Source organism: Rattus norvegicus, chromosome 3 (genome assembly GCF_036323735.1).
Source record: "Rattus norvegicus strain BN/NHsdMcwi chromosome 3, GRCr8, whole genome shotgun sequence".
NCBI classification, from domain to species: Eukaryota; Metazoa; Chordata; class Mammalia; order Rodentia; family Muridae; genus Rattus; species Rattus norvegicus.
In genome coordinates this window covers 29,659,768-29,675,491 of record NC_086021.1, presented here as the reverse complement: position 1 = coordinate 29,675,491, position 15,724 = coordinate 29,659,768, and the positions used below count along the sequence as shown (strand labels likewise).

The window sequence follows — 15,724 nt, the reverse complement described above, 5'->3', positions numbered from 1 at the left end:
GTATTAATATTTATTTAATAAATCCCAGCAGCGGGCTGGAGAGATGGCTCAGCGGTTAAGAGCATCCGACTACTCTTCCAGAGGTCCTGAGTTCAATTCCCAGCAACCACATGGTGGCTCACAACCATCTGTAAAGAGATCTGATGCCCTCTTCTGGTGTATCTGAAGACAGCTACAGTGTACTTATATATAATAAATGAATAAATCTTAAAAAAAAAATAAATCCCAGCAGCAGGCACCACCCGACTCAATGGTTTAAGTTCCTGAATGAAAGGCACACACACGGTCTTTATATTTTAATATGTCCTATTCGGCACAATAGCTGGGCAGCTGCCTAATCTTCATGTTGCTAAAATCTACCTCTCGTCGATAATTCTGAGTTATTACTTACTAATTCTGTGTTCTATCTTGGCTGGTCTAGACCCAGTTGGGCATCCTTTAGGCCAGCACTCTCCTGGCTCCTTCATATGGTGGCTATGCCTCTCTGCCCTGCTCTCTCAGGCATGGTGTCCCTCCTCTCCCCCACCCTCTCCCCCACACTCTCCCGGCATGGCATGATGGATCTCCCCCTTCTCCCTTCTCTCCCCCCACTTCCCCACTCCCAAGACCAGGAATCCTAAAATCCCACCTTTGTCTGTCCTCCCCAGCTAATTGGCTATTGACATCTTTGTTTACCAATCAGAACCCACTGGGGATAGGTTCCCAAATGCTACATTGTAAACCTTCTTAAGCAGTTATTTGGGGTAACATAATTAACATTTGTAATACAAACAGCTACATTTTGTGACTCAGTAAGTAACCCTTCACCTGTGTTCTGCTTGTCATTCCAAATCCATTGGTGCCCCAGTGAACTTTGGTAGAACTGTACCTAGGAACTTAGGAGGAGGGGTAAGTGTTGTTTCTCCCTGGGAAAAAAACAACAGCGGGGTTGGGGATTTAGCTCAGTGGTAGAGCGCTTGCCTAGGAAGCCCAAGGCCCTGGGTTCCGTCCCCAGCTCCGAAAAAAAGAACCAAAAAAAAAAAAAAAAAAAAAACCAAACCAAACAAAACAAAACAAAACAAAACAAAAAAAAACCCAACAACAGCAGTGGAAGGGAAGGTGGGGAGGATGCCTTAGGGCAACCACCTTTGTCCAAAGAAAGGACAAAGAAATCTGGAGAAATAACAGAACAGGGTACCATGGGACAGGGCAGGCAAGTCTGGATTGTTCTATGATTTAAGATTAAGTGCTACAAAGGCATCTAAGGACAAGTGTGAATCCAAGTCCAGATGTCCTGTCCCTGCCCAGGGTTGCACATTGTTATAGCAGAGGGGGCCCAAGGTCCCGAAGGGATGCTCACACACAGAATTGTGATAACTTGTCTCATTCTTGCCCTCAAGGGGGATTGTCTGAGCCCGAATTCTGCCCAGAGAGCTAGCACCCCTAAAGTTCCATCCACAGTGGAAATGACAGCTCAGAAAAGGTTTAGCAGGCCCATATGCCTCAGTGTTCTCTAGAGCATCATCTGCAATGGCACATACAGCCCAGTGTCCACAAATGCAGTGGCTGGACCATTGGGAACACGTTTGGACTGGGTTGGGGGTGAAAAACATATACATTTGCAGACCAAAGCAAAGGCCTGCCCATGTGGGCAAATCTTCTCCAGTGAGAGGCCAGACACCGAAAGGCGAAAGGGGACCCTGCCTACATGTGCAGAACATGAATTCTCTTCCAACTTCAGACTCCATGGAAAGAGTGTCTGTTCTTCTTGGGTCTCCAGAACTTGGCAGCTCTGGGGACTTGCCAATCCTACAACCTCTCTGTGTTTATACCCTAGTAAACATTCAGTGAAGTATTCTTCAGCCATTAAAAGGAGCAAAGCTCTGAGCCGTACTAACGTGGGTGAGCTGTAGGAGGACCCTGGGCTCAGGGAGAGGCGCCTCACAAGTAACCACATGATTTCATCTTTATGAAATATCCTCAGTGACTAAGGCCACAAAGGCAGAGAACAGAGTGGCCATTCCTGGGTCCGGGAAAATGGGTGTGACTGATAACCTACAAGTTTGACTTTGCATGGGTAGTCCGGCACTGGGTCCATCTAAGGCAGGAAGCTGCAAGACACTGTGAAGGCCCCGGACTTGTCAATACTAGAATTCCACACATCTGTCTGTGTGTCTGCTAAAACTAGCAAAGAAAAGTAGCAAAGAAAACTGTGAACTTTCAGAAATTTGTTCCCAAGGACATGACAGCAAGTTCTCTTTTATTTTGTGACAGGATCTTGCTGGGTTTGTTGACCTCAAACTCACCATCCCCTGCCTTAGTCTCCCAAGTGTTGGGATTCCAGGTGGTATACCGCCATACCCAATTAAACATAGTACTCTTAAGGGACATCCATCTACCCCTAAAGTCACTGGAAATAATTTTTAAAAATGTAAAACAATATTTTTAAAGGACTAAAGATGTAGCCTCGTAGTAACTTACTGTGCACAAGGCTCTGGATTCTGTCTCCAGGACTGTCCTCGTTAGGGTTTCACTGCTGTGAACAGACACCATGACCACAGCAACTCTTATAAGGACAACATTTGGGCTGGAGAGATGGCTCAGTGGTTAAGAGCACTGTCTGCTCTTCCAGAGGTCCTGAGTTCAATTCCCGGCAACCACATGGTGGCTCACAACCATCTGTAATGAGATCTGGTGCCCTCTTCTGGCCTGCAAGCATACATGCAGGCAGAAAGCTGTGTGATGTATACATAATAAATAAATAAATGTAAAAAAAAAAAAATAAGGACAACATTTAATTGGGGCAGGCTTGTAGGTTCAGAGGTTCAGTCCATTATCATCAAGGCAGGAACATGGCAGCATCCAGGCAGGCATGGTGCAGGCGGAGCTGAGAGTTCTACATCGTCATCTGAAGGCTGCTAGCGGAACACTGACTTCCAGGCAGCTAGGATGAGGGTCTTAAGCCCACGCCCACAGTGACACACCTATTCCAACAAGGCCATACTTCATAATAGTGCCACTCCTGGGCCAAATAAAGTAATCAATACGTTGGCTTGGGAGATAAGCTTCCATAAGTTCCCTGTTCTGTAAACCTGAGCTCCTCATTTTGAGCCATGTAAAAAAGCTGGGAGAGATCATATGCAATCACATGCTGTGACCCCAGCGTCACTGGGGTGGGGACAGATCCCTACTCAGCCTTGCCTATCAGTGAGCCCCAGGTCCCAGGGAGATCCTGTCCCAAACCCAAACACAAAAGGACTGAGGTCTGGGGAGATGGCTCAGGTAGTAAACATTCCTACTGCCCTAGCACAGAGGCCTGAGTTTGGAATCTCCGGCATCCACATGACAGCGTGACTCCCATCTGTAACCCTGTGCTGGGGTGGAGAGGGAGACAAGAGGGAGCTCCATTGGCCTAGGCAATGATCAACTGAGCAGTAGGTCCAGTGAGAAAGACCCTGCCTCAGAAAACAGGGTGCAGTCAGGCAGTGCCGCACATGTTTACCCCCAGCACTCAGGAGGCAGCAGCCTAGGGCCCATAGTCTCTGTCTCAAAAACAAACTAAAAACCAAGATGGAGAATAAGGATGACAATACCTTATGGCTTCCATATGCATGCACATATACACACATGCACATTTATACACATGCACATATACATACACGCACATATACACACATGTACATATACATACACGCACATATACACACATGCACATATATACACATGCACATATACATACACGCACATATATACACATGCACATATACATACACGCACATATATACACATGCACATATACATACACGCACATATATACACATGCACATATACACACATGCACATATACATACACGCACATATACACACACGCACATATACACACATGCACATATATACACATGCACATATACACATGCACATATACACACATGCACATATACACACATGCACATATACACACATGCACATATACACACATGCACATATACACACATGCACATATACACACATGCACATATACACACACGTACATATACATACACGCACATATACACACATGCACATATATACACATGCACATATACATACACGCACATATATACACATGCACATATATACACATACATACACATATATATACACACACAAATATATATACACGCACACACATACACAGAATATGGCCATATACAGGCTTGGGAGCAGAGGTAACTGGGTAGTCTTGGATCAACCTTCCCTGTGGCACCTGGTCGTAGATATCAGCCTCCAGGACAAAGAAATTCCTGTGAAAGCCAACTGCTATAGGGCTGTTTACACAACAACCTGGATACATTGATCCAATCTCAGGCTGAGGTCACCTCTTGGATGCCAAAATCTCTCAGGGGACACAGGCCAGTTGAGTCCCCTAGGTACTGCTTTTTCCCCACTATGACATGGCGTCTGTGTGGACTAGTTGTATGTCAACCTGACACACACGCTAGAGTCATCTGAAAGGAGGGAACCATAACTAAGGAAATGCCTCTCTGTAAGATCTGCCTGTGGGACAGTTGCTTAATTAGTGACTGACGAGGGAGGGCCCAGTCTACTGTGGTGGTGCCATCCCTGGGCTTACGGTCCTGGGTTCTACAAGAAAGCAGGCTGAGCAAGCCAGGGGAAACACGCCAATAAGCAGCACCCTCCATGGCCTCTGTTTGCATCAGTCCCTGCCTCTAAGATCCTGCCCTGTTTGAGTTTCTGTCCTGACTTCCTTCAGCGATGGACAGCATTGTCTAAGTGTAAGACCTTTAACTCCTTTCACCTCCAACTTGTCTTTTGGTCATGGTGTTTCGTCACAGCAGTAAAAACCTTAACTAAGACACCTCCCCTCCCCAGGGATCTGCCATCTTGTACTGTTTTTGTTTGCTTAGAAGAACAGTTATCGTGTATATCTTACTAGAGGGCCATGAGTTGGTCAAGAAGTGGAGTAAGCAGGGGCACACTATGTCCTCTGGCTGGACCTTGGTCCTCCTGCCTCAGCCTCCTGGTTCTAGGATTGCAGGTTTGCACATCAGGCTTGACTTTAAGTCCTACTTCTCAACATTCAAAGTGTGTAAGTAGTGGCAGGCAAGCACGGTAAATCCCACACTCAAGACAAGAGGCTGAGGCAGGAGGACTGCCACAAGCTCCAGGCCAGCCTGAGTTATATAGCTAGACTCTGTTTCAAAACAAACAACCAGGGGTTGGGGATTTAGCTCAGTGGTAGAGCGCTTGCCTAGGAAGCGCAAGGCCCTGAGTTCGGTCCCCAGCTCCGAAAAAAAGAAAAAACAAAAAAAACAAAAACAAACAAACAAACAAACAAAAAAACCCAAAACAAACAACCAGGTATAAATAACCCAAGAACAGCCTGGCGGTGATGGTGCTGTACGCCCTTAATCCCAGCACTCTGGAGGCAGAGGGAGGCAAATCACTGAGTTCCAGGCCAACAGAGTGAGTTTCAGGACAGCCAGGACTACAAGGAGAAACACTCTGTCTCCAAAAACTGAAACCAAACCGAATAGCAACAAAACAAAACCCAAGAACTAGTCCTCTTCCTGTCCCAAGTGTCATTCGTCTGGCTGCCTGTATGTGGGGGTCCCATCCTTTTGAGAGAGAAGGGCTTCCTTAGCCTCTTGGGGTCATTCAGAGAAACCGGTGCCAACAGAAATATGACTGAAGCCACATAGGTCATTCAAAAATACTTCATAGCCCTTCATAAAAGTACAAAGGAGCAGGTGAATTTACTTCAATACTACATTTTGGTTCATTCAATGTAGCCACAGCTACCACTGAATCAGTAGTCAACTTAAGCAAAGTGGGGAAGAAGACAGAGTTCGCAGTCTCTGTATTATTACTTGTATGTATTTATTTACATGTACTAACACGTGTCATACATGTGGAGGTCAGGGGACAACTGGAGAGAGCCAGCCCTCTCCCTCTACCATGTGGGTTCTAGGGATTGAACTTGGCTTGTCCTCCTTGGCAACAGGCACCCTTACCCACTGAGCCGTCTCGCCTGCATTATGATTATCTGCACCTGTGGGTGAAACCCAGGCTCGGAGTGGCCATGCTGAAGGTGCTCAGAGGCACACATGGCTCAAAATGTCATCCTTGGCAGGACGGTCTAGACTTCAAAGGCTTTGCCCCCGGTACAGATGTACCTATGGAGCCAGATGTTGGGAGTACATGGGAGGCAAAGGCATAAGGTTCAGGAGCTCGAAGCCAGACCCTGTTTATTATAAACAAGTAAACAAACAAGTAAAGAAGGTGAGGAAGAAACAGCCATGCTGCTGTTTAGTTTGTCAGAGGAGGCACCAATGTGGCTCTGCATTGCTCTGTCCAGTACAGAGGGGGACCCGAAGCCAGCCAAGGCAGCAGGGCTGTGCCTGCGACCAACAGCAGTGGAGTGCTACTGTCCTCTTGAGGCTCCAGGAACCAACCAGCCATGGGTCTTGCCTTGCCCTGAAAGCCATCAGGGAAGCTCCATGGAAGATGATTTTTACTGTGTGACTCCAGACCCTACCCTGTGAAGTTGTGGTGACCCAGGCCACAACTTCAGCTGCACACGAGGGCCTCTGGTGGAGGCAATAGTGGTCCTGATAAATGTCCCAGCAGAACACAACGTACAGTGCCTCTTAGCACGGTCCCCAAAAATGGCCCTTGAGGGCTGGAGAGATGGCTCAGCGGTTAAGAGCACTGACTGCTCTTTCAGGGGTTCTGAGTTCAATTTCCAGCAACCACATGGTGGCTCACAACCATCTGTAATGGGATCTGATGCCCTCTTCTGGTGTGTCTGAAGACAGCGACAGTGCACTCATGTAAAATAAACAAATAAATCTTTCAAAAAAATGGCCCTTGAGAAACCTGGGATTAGGAGTTAGGGGAAATGGGGCCCTTTTACTACGGTATCCTCAAGCCTGAATGTCTGTGGATTTTGAAAGAAGGGTGTGTGGAGCTTCTCCAGAGGATCCCACTTTAATGATGGTATGGATCTACCCTACTTCCTGACCATCCTCATGGTTGGTGTTTACATGTACTACCTGGCAACTGTGGGACAGAAGGTGACCTCCAACGTCTATGTGTGGGTGCTTTGGCCATCTACAGAGAACTCACTCTGGAGCATGGTAAGGACCCAGAGACAGCATGGCTGCTGTTATCACAATGGATTTTAAAAGCAGTCGAGCCTAGCACACATAGTCACTGGTCACCACCATCTCACGGAGAGATGGTGTCTTAGTTAGGGGTTTAACTGTTGTGAAGAGATATCATGACCAAGGCAACTCTTATAAAGACAACATTTAATTGGGGTTGGCTTACAGGTTCAGAGGTTCAGTCCATTATCATTAAGGCAGGAACACGGCAGTACCCAGGCAGGCATGGTGCAGGAGGAGCTGAGAGTCCTACATCTTCATCTGAGGGCTGCTAGCAGAACACTGGCTTCCTAGCAGCTAGAACTAGGGTATTAGAGCCCACGCCCACAGTGACACACCCACTCCAACAGGGCCACACCTCCTAATGCCACTCTCTGGGTCGAGCATGTATAAACCACCACAGATGGAGACACCAGGTTTCCAGTGACCAAGAATTGTGTGCTGCTGGGCTTCTTTATGCACACACCACCTACGATGTTCCACAAAGTGCGGGGTTCAGTGCTTGCACACGACTCTGACCTCATGGCTTATTTCCAGATTCCACTGCTTGTGAGATCCATTCTCTACAACAGCATGTTAATTCTTTTTTTTTTTTAAAGATTTATTTATTTTATTTATATGTTATTACACTGTAGTTCTCTTCAGAAGAGAGCATCCCATTACAGATGGTTGTGAGCTACCATGTGGTTGCTGGGAATTGAACTCAGGACCTCTGGAAAAGCAGACAATGCTCTTAACCGCTGAGCCATCTCTCCAGCCCAGCATGTTAATTCTATGATTCTATGTATAACACTGTGCTCTGTTTCTCATGGGTGTCCTCTGCATGGGGTGAGCATGCTCTCTCCTGAGCTGTGGACACTCTGGTACTCAGAAACATGTCTGACCTAAGTTACTTATTTCCTCCCCATCAACCCAGTCTTCTTAATCTGAAAAAGGGAAGGGGAGAAAAAATGTCCCTGACCTTAGCCTCAGCAGGCCAGGTGGAATGGATGGCACAGAACAAGGTCCTTTCCTCTATCTTAACAGCAATGCCACTGGCTCCCACAAGGTAGAGCCTGGAGATCCAGTGTGTTCTCTGACTCCAGTGCGCTCAACTCAGGGAGCGTTTACAGAGCGCCTGCTCTCTTCAGCAAGCTCACCACCTCAGGGGAGTCCAGAAGTAAAGACTTCCCTCGGCAAGGGCTCCTGTGGGGAGTCTGCAGGGTGTGCACCTAACTGAAGACGCTCTGGAAGGAGTCCTCAGTGGCCGGGTGGATTTGTAGGTGGCTCTCTGCCTCCCTCTGCTGGCAGCCTTCCACCAGTGCGCCTCCAGATGTCATTTGTGGCCACCCCAAGATATAATTCATACGAGGAAACTGAATGAAACAGTTCATTCAGCTTTATTCACTAGATCCATAGATCTATGAGAGAGGTTGTCTCCCCTAGAAAGAATGTAAGGGATTCATCTATGTTGCTCACAATCACTTCAAAGGCAGAGACGGATGCTCGGGGAGAAGGAGGGGTTTGACAGGGCACTTTTCCAGGGTCCCTGGAGACAGACAGTTTGTCACATGGCATCCTTACACACTGGGGTTCCTCCTGGATCTCTCAATGTCCTTGTTCTTTCCCTGCCAGGACTCCTGGGGGTCCACCCATTCAATGCAAATTACCACCCATGTTTCAGATTCATGCCCTGCTGCTATGCTGGTGCTGTCAGAAGCAGTTACAGCCAAAGAGCTCAGTCTCTGCCCAAGGGCTTCATTAAGGTGGGCTCCACATTTGCTCCAGAAATACCACTTGCCTGGGGGGTCCACGGCTAACTCAAGCAGGCCAAACTGAGCTGAAAAGCCCCTAGGACCTCCCTTACTTCCAAATATCCTATGGCAAATATCCCTTGGCAGGCCTACAGACCCACAACCAACCCTTCCCTTTCTTTTTTTTTTTTTCTTTTCTTTTTTTCGGAGCTGGGGACCGAACCCAGGGCCTTAGGCTTGCTAGGCAAGTGCTCTACCACTGAGCTAAATCCCCAACCCCAACCCTTCCCTTTCGATACACAGCTTTACACACTGTCCCAAAGAACAAGTACCCCACCCCCACCCCCACCCCCTGCTTTGACAAATGCCTCACAAGAACTTTCTAGTGTCCACGTTCCAGGACAGAGGGGTGGCCAGTTGGGCCAATTCCAGACAGCTGTGTGTGAAGTACAGCTGGGGTCCTGCACCATCTTTGTATGTGTGTGGGAACGCAGTTTCCTATGCTCTCTAGGACCCCAGAACAGCTGAGAGACCTTCCTGCTCTGTCTGTGCCCCTGCGTTAATAGCAGCCAATAGGGATGAAGTAGAAAACACAAGGCAGAGGTTGACATCACATTAACCCAGGGGCACAGACAGAGCAGGAAGGTCTTATAGGGTGGGTCTGTGATCTAAAAATGTCCCCGAGACACACAATAAGCCAAGCTGAATGCAGGACTCTGGAGACACGAAAGTAAAGCCATAGGCCAGGAAGCTGATAACGGTGCGGTTAACATGTATGAGCCCTTGTTACCCAAAAACGGTTCGAGAAGCCTTCGGGGAAAGTCTAGGACAGGTTGCGATTGCTTCACAGGTGGAGAAATGCAGGTATCTAGTACCCTGAATCTCTGGCTTCTAGAATCTTACAGTACACTCGCACTAAACCACCACCCAACAAACTGCTCAAGCCATTTTATCCATGTTCCAGCAGCCAGGCTGGGCACACAAAGGTGTGCCCATTCCCGTGGGGAGGAAGGACCACAGGCCCCATTCTCAGCAGGCCAGATAGGAATAAAGGGCCCTGGCGTCTCTGGTTGGTACCTTTTATCCACAGGTCAGCCCTCATCCCTACCCACAGTGAGTACCCGGGGGCCCATGACACTGTGGGTGGGAAAGCGGGGCTGCCGAGGTGTCACTGCCTGGTACGGAGCCCATCTGCAAACTAGCCTTGCACTACGGGCATGAGAAAAAGTGAAACTGGCCTGAGGCTCCTTTCGCGCTGTCTACCAGGGCTCTCGGGGGTTTGGTCTTAAGCTTCAAGAAACGCTCTCCACTCACCTTGGCCACAAGGGAGCCAGCCTGCGTGGCACCGCTACATACTATAGGGCCCGGAAGCAAACAACACACAACTAAATCCCAGCTGTCTCTGCTTCCGATCCCCCTCAGGCCATCACCTCCTCACCCTTTAGGAAGCCTTCCTCCCCATCAGCTCTTTCCACTCCTGTGGCCCTACCATGCTTTTGGCTGGGACTACTCAGGGAGCCCTGGCTCCCGGAAGCTGATCCTTTCTTCTCTTCAGGTTTTGTGTCTGAGAGTCTGTCAGGGGCTGAGCACAGGGCCACAGAGCAGGCACAGACCATCAAGAACCCCTGATGGCTGGAACTACACTTAGCAGGTGTGAGGGACAGAGGCTTGAGGCCAAGAGATACTCTCTCTTCACCAACACTGCTACCTCTTCCTTTAGCACTCCTCAGAGTGCTTCCATAGAAGTACCCCATTCCAGTCCTCAAACTGCGCAGTGGCTCTCCCAGTGCCCAGAAAGGTTACAGTCAACAGAGCAGGGCATGTGGGTACAGACTGGTCCTAAAACTGGAGTCTCTGTCACTCAGAGGCCCGGTTAGTTTGGCTGAATCATGCCAGCCAGTCTACAGGCAATGAGTACCTAGGAAGGAGTCAGAGATAGGAGCCAGCACCGCTGTCCCTCTAACATCTCATCTGGGCTCTAGAGTAGGGATGCCAAGTACACAGCATTTATGCTAGCACTGTCCAGGAGGAAGGTACTGTCAGCTACACATAGAATTTTAAACTTCCTGGTTACATTAAAGAAAAAAACATATCTTTTTTTTTTTTTTTTTTTTTTTTGGAGCTGGGGACTGAACCCAGGGTCTTGTGCTTGCTAGGCAAGCGCTCTTCCACTGAGCTAAATCCCCAACCCCAAACATATCATTTTTAATAAGAACTTTTATTCAATATAACATACTCAGTATACTCAGAATTCAATAAACACTCACCAATGAGTCACTGTGAATTCTTACCTATCTGTGTACTTTATGTTCACAGTCCGGCTCAGTGTGAACCAGCTAGATGTAATGGGAGAGGCTGACTGGGTAGAGCTACTGAGTCACAGAGTCAGAAACAACAGGAAGTTCTGACATGGTTTTCATGCACAGAAGTCTTGTGTGCTCTGTGGTGCAGACTAGGCTGTAACAGCTTTTACCAGATTCTGCCTACATAGGACTCCAGGAAGCTAGGCGTGCTGTGCCCAACTTCCAAAAAAAATGAAGACTCCCAGGCAAAGAGGAGGAGGCATAACCAGGAGTACCCATGGTAATGGTGGGGGTACCATGGACCTATCTGCCTCAGGCTGTCCCAGTTTGTGCCCCTTGTCTTTGCATAAGCATTAAAGTACCCCATTCCAGTCCTCAAACTGCCCAGTGGCTCTCCCAATGCCCAGAAAGGTTACAGTCAACAGAGCAGGGCGTGTGGGTACAGACTGGTCCTAAAACTGGAGTCTCTGTCACTCAGAGGCCCGGTTAGCTTGGCTGAATCATGCCAGCCAGTCTACAGGCAATGAGTACCTAGGAAGGAGTCAGAGATAGGAGCCAGAACCGCTGTCCCTCTAACATCTCAACCCTTGGGGGCGGAGAGTGGAGACCTTGCATTTTATTATTTACCTATGTATTCATTTATTCCTTCATTCTTTTTGAGAAGAGGCCTTTCTACTATGTAGCTCTAGCCATTCCAAGGTTGGGTTTACTGCTTCTCTTTAGGGGCTTAAAGATGAATCTACATGTGTTCTCCTGTGTACAGAGTTTGGAAATCTGGCTTTCTAAAGACAAATGTTAGCTTTACAGAGTGGCTCACAGTGCCACGTCAGTGTAGATGAAGCTGGCCCTCAGCACTCCCAACTCTGCTTGCGTGGCTGAGCGCTGGCCAGCTCCACCACACTCCCTCCTTCCCTGCCTCTAGATTCAACACTGACCAGGCGTCTTTGCTGGGGCACCACCTTCATGCCCTCTGGAGGGCAGGTGAAGGAGCCAGGACTGGTCACTTCCCTGATGACAGCACCCACCTTTTCCGGAGAGCCACTGCTCTGACAGACGGAAACCTGACCTGCTGACATCCCTGGTCTAAGAAGGCCAGTGCTCAGCCGCGGGCTTTAGGCTAAGGGAGACTGAAGGACTTGGCCTCCAGGATCTGGCTCCTCTCCCCTAGGCAAAGGTTGGAGGGGGTGGAGGTGGGACTCTGCCGCTAGCAGATAAAGGTATCTGCTTTAGCCGCGCGAACTGCATCCAGCAAGCTGCAGCAGAAAGCCGTAACCAAGCAACGGATGCAGCCCCGCGCACGCGCGTGTCCAGCCCGCAGAAGACGACCGCCTAGCTCTACTCGAGCAGGGTGGCGCACGCGTAGTGGTCCCGACCGCATCCAGGAGAATCCAACGGAAAAATGGGGAGGGGGCAGGCGGCAGAGCCCGCTGGGGCTCTGGACTCAGCGGAACCTCTGGCTTCGGTTTTTCAACACTGTTTCTCACTGGGGATCTGGATTGAAGAATCCTGTCTGCTCAAATCCTAGAGCAGGAGACAGAACCGGCGTAACCAGGGCGCCTTGAGAAGGCGGGGCCCGCGCTCTTGGCTCAGCAAGTGGGTGAGGGCGGGGCCACGGGTGGAGCTGTACTGACGTAAGAGGGGCGGGGCCTAAGGGTGAGACGAAGAGATGAGGCGGCGAAAGACTGGAGAAGAACAAAGGGCGGAGTTAAAAGGAGCACAACGAAAGGCTCTTAAAAGGAATGGGCGGGGAGATCCTGGGGGCGGGACAAAAGGATGAAGCAGTGAAAAACTGGACGGGAAGAGGGGGCGGGGCCAAAGGGGGCGTGACGTGATTGATGCACTGAAGACTTGGACTGAGCACGGCCAAGAGGGCGGGGCAGTGGGGGCGGGGCAATGGGTGAGGCAGCAAAAGACTGGGCGAAGCGAGAGGAGGGGCGATTAAGGGGCGGGACGCGCGCTGACGTCTCCGTCGGACACGTCGGCGGCGGCACCTGGAGCCGGATGTGGCAAGATGGCTGCGGCTGCTGCTGGATACGCGCTAGTTCCCACTACTGCCGCCGCCGTCGCCGGCTAGGTTTCAGTTCGCGGCTCCTGAGAAGCCAACCGCAGCTGAGCGGGTGAGGGCTGAGTATATGGAGCACGGTGGAAGCCCGAGTGCGGGCGAGGCTGCGGAGGTCAGGCAGGCTCAGTGAGCATCGGGCCTAGCCCGAAGTGGCGAGCGCATTTAAAGAGACACCGTCAGGCCAGGGGAGAACGACAGTACCGGGCCGCCTGGTGCTGAGACACCGGACAGGTTACAGCCCGTGTCGCCTTGGTGAGTTGTCTAAGGGTCTCGTGATTCCCAGGCCTGACGTGAGGCATGGTCTGGGCTGCGGGAACTGGTCTGCCGCTGGGAAAGGTGTGTTAGCTTGGCCAGACAGTGACGCCTCAGAGGAAACCTACAACTTATTTAGAACGAAGGAAGATGCAAGAAATTGCTAAGCTTGACTTTTGCCGGGTTCTGAAGAAATTTGATTCTTGTTGGCTCGAAGACTTCCTCAGCAGAGCTGGTGATCATGGGACACATTTTCTTTTGAAGCAGAGAGTAGCAGCATTTATTTGTAACCTCTTGGCTGGCGGAGCAGGATGTCGCAAGGGAGGTCGTGGTTTGTTTTTTTACCAAGGTGTAGAAAAATGTCGGCATGTCCGTGGAGCGTCCTGTAGATAACTTTGGCTGTCCTGCTTTCACAGGTTTTTAAGTGGCATGTAGAATGGTTGTGCACTGAAGGAGAGATTTCCTTTCAAACGTGTTGACTAGAGGCGTTTTCCATCCTAAATTTGGCAGTAAAAAACAGCAGATTCACAAATTACTGTTTCTGCGGGTTCTTTTGCAAGTTGCAGCCCAATGCAGCCTCCTTACACTTTTTGTCCACAAACCCTTCCTAGGGTTTCAGTTCTCATGTCTTGCAGATGAGATAAGAGGCAAAGTAGAGACTGTTTCTTCTTGTGATTCACTATTCCCGAATGAATCTCCAAATTGACCTTGGAATTTTCTGAGATATTGTGCAGATTTGATATCCCATCTTGCTTTTATGAGCAGTTTTGAACATCCTCACTTCCTGTGTGTCTTCCTCACATAATACATAGCTCTTTCTCTTCTGTGACTGCCTTCTTCAGCATTGAAAGGGCTCGGATATTGACTTAGAAGAGAGGTGTTTATCTTGTCTATCTGTTAAGAGTACCACAGGCAGTCACCTTAGGGGAGATTGTTGGCCAAGTGGAACTCACTGTTTTTGGGTGCCCCTGTGTTTTACAGTTTACAGCTGTTAAATCTGGCAGTGAAAGGATCAGGGAATGTTTAAATACCTCAGTCACACAGAGTCATGCTTAAAATGTCTTGTGTAAGCATGTATGTAGGCATGAGGCAATTGAGCTACAAGGCTGAGTTCATGAGTACTGCATCTGAGATCAGTCGGTCTCTGAAACAGGTGCTTTTTTGAAAGGTAGAAAACTGGCTGAAGAGAATAAGTGTGATCCTGAGATAAGTGACGCGCAGTTCATTATCTTTCTGTTGGTAAGTAAAGAAGATTAAAAGACTAATGTTCCAAGTTACAGTGTTGTTTCACCCGAAGCAGGCATATTGTGGGAAGTCCTCTGCGTGGTAGCTGTGGGTTTTCTTTGTAGGTGGTAGTATTAACTCATAAAACAGCTCTTAGTCCATTACAGTTGAGGAAATAGTTTCAAGTTTCTACAAACAAAATAATAGTTAAGTACAAATTTAAGGCAATTTATGTTCTGGTAGGCAGCATTAGGAATTGGGCCCTTGAAAGAAAAACATGTGGCTAAAATCTTTAAATAGTGAGTTCAGAAGACACTTGAATGGGAAAAGATGGTCTTCTCTCATTCTGTGAATGTAGAAACTAGCTGCAGAGAGAGGTGGCTGCCCTTAGCTGCTCAGTGGATACCCAGCCTTTGGACACTTGATGCTTTAGCCTGTATCTTGTGATGTATTGTCGTTTAGTTTTTGCTTGTTTGTTTGTTTTTAATTGTTTGATGTGTTTGAGATTGTTGAGATAAGGACAGCCTTTTATGCTTGCCAGCCAGGTTTCAGGAGGAACATGGAAGTGTGTGTGTCCAGTCTAGGTCCAGATCCGTGTTATTGTGTCTATGGTGGCTCTGCAGCTGGTCAGATAAAATAAGGTGGCAGTTCTCCTACTTTTGGTTCATGTAAAGTGAAGCAGCAGTGTTCTTTATTATGTGAATGACAAGGCAGAGCCTAATGAACTCCTGGCATTACTATTTTTTTAAAGATTTGTTTATTTTATGTATATGAGTGCTCAGTTTTCATTCACAACAGCAGAGGGAATTGGATTCCATTACAGATGGTCTTGAGCCACCGTGTGGTTGCTGGGGTTGAACTCAGGTCCTCTGGAGGAGCAGCTAGTGCTCTTAACCACTGAGCCATCTCTCATCACCCCCCTGGCATTACTTCTAATTGAAGTTTCATTGTAATCCATAGTCAGGTGCTAGTCAGTTGATAGGGTCCTCTGTTGACATAGGAAGG

At 48.6% G+C, this 15,724-nt stretch overlaps 1 protein-coding gene across 12 annotated transcripts in view; it reads left to right on the top strand.

Annotated features, from left to right (window-relative positions):
- Positions 1 to 12,566: 12,566 nt before the first annotated feature.
- The window catches only part of Sec16a (SEC16 homolog A, endoplasmic reticulum export factor), a 35,147-nt gene continuing 31,989 nt past the window's right edge, over positions 12,567 to 15,724 (top strand). For 4 of the 12 annotated variants that reach the window (XM_063282952.1, XM_006233666.5, XM_006233662.5 and 1 more), the window contains exon 1: positions 13,118 to 13,495. The gene's annotated coding sequence lies outside the window, so the exon portion shown is untranslated. Of the gene's footprint in view, positions 12,775 to 13,117; positions 14,735 to 15,724 lie in introns of those variants that run through there. The other 8 variants (XM_063282953.1, XM_063282950.1, XM_063282954.1 and 5 more) reach the window with 6 other exon arrangements.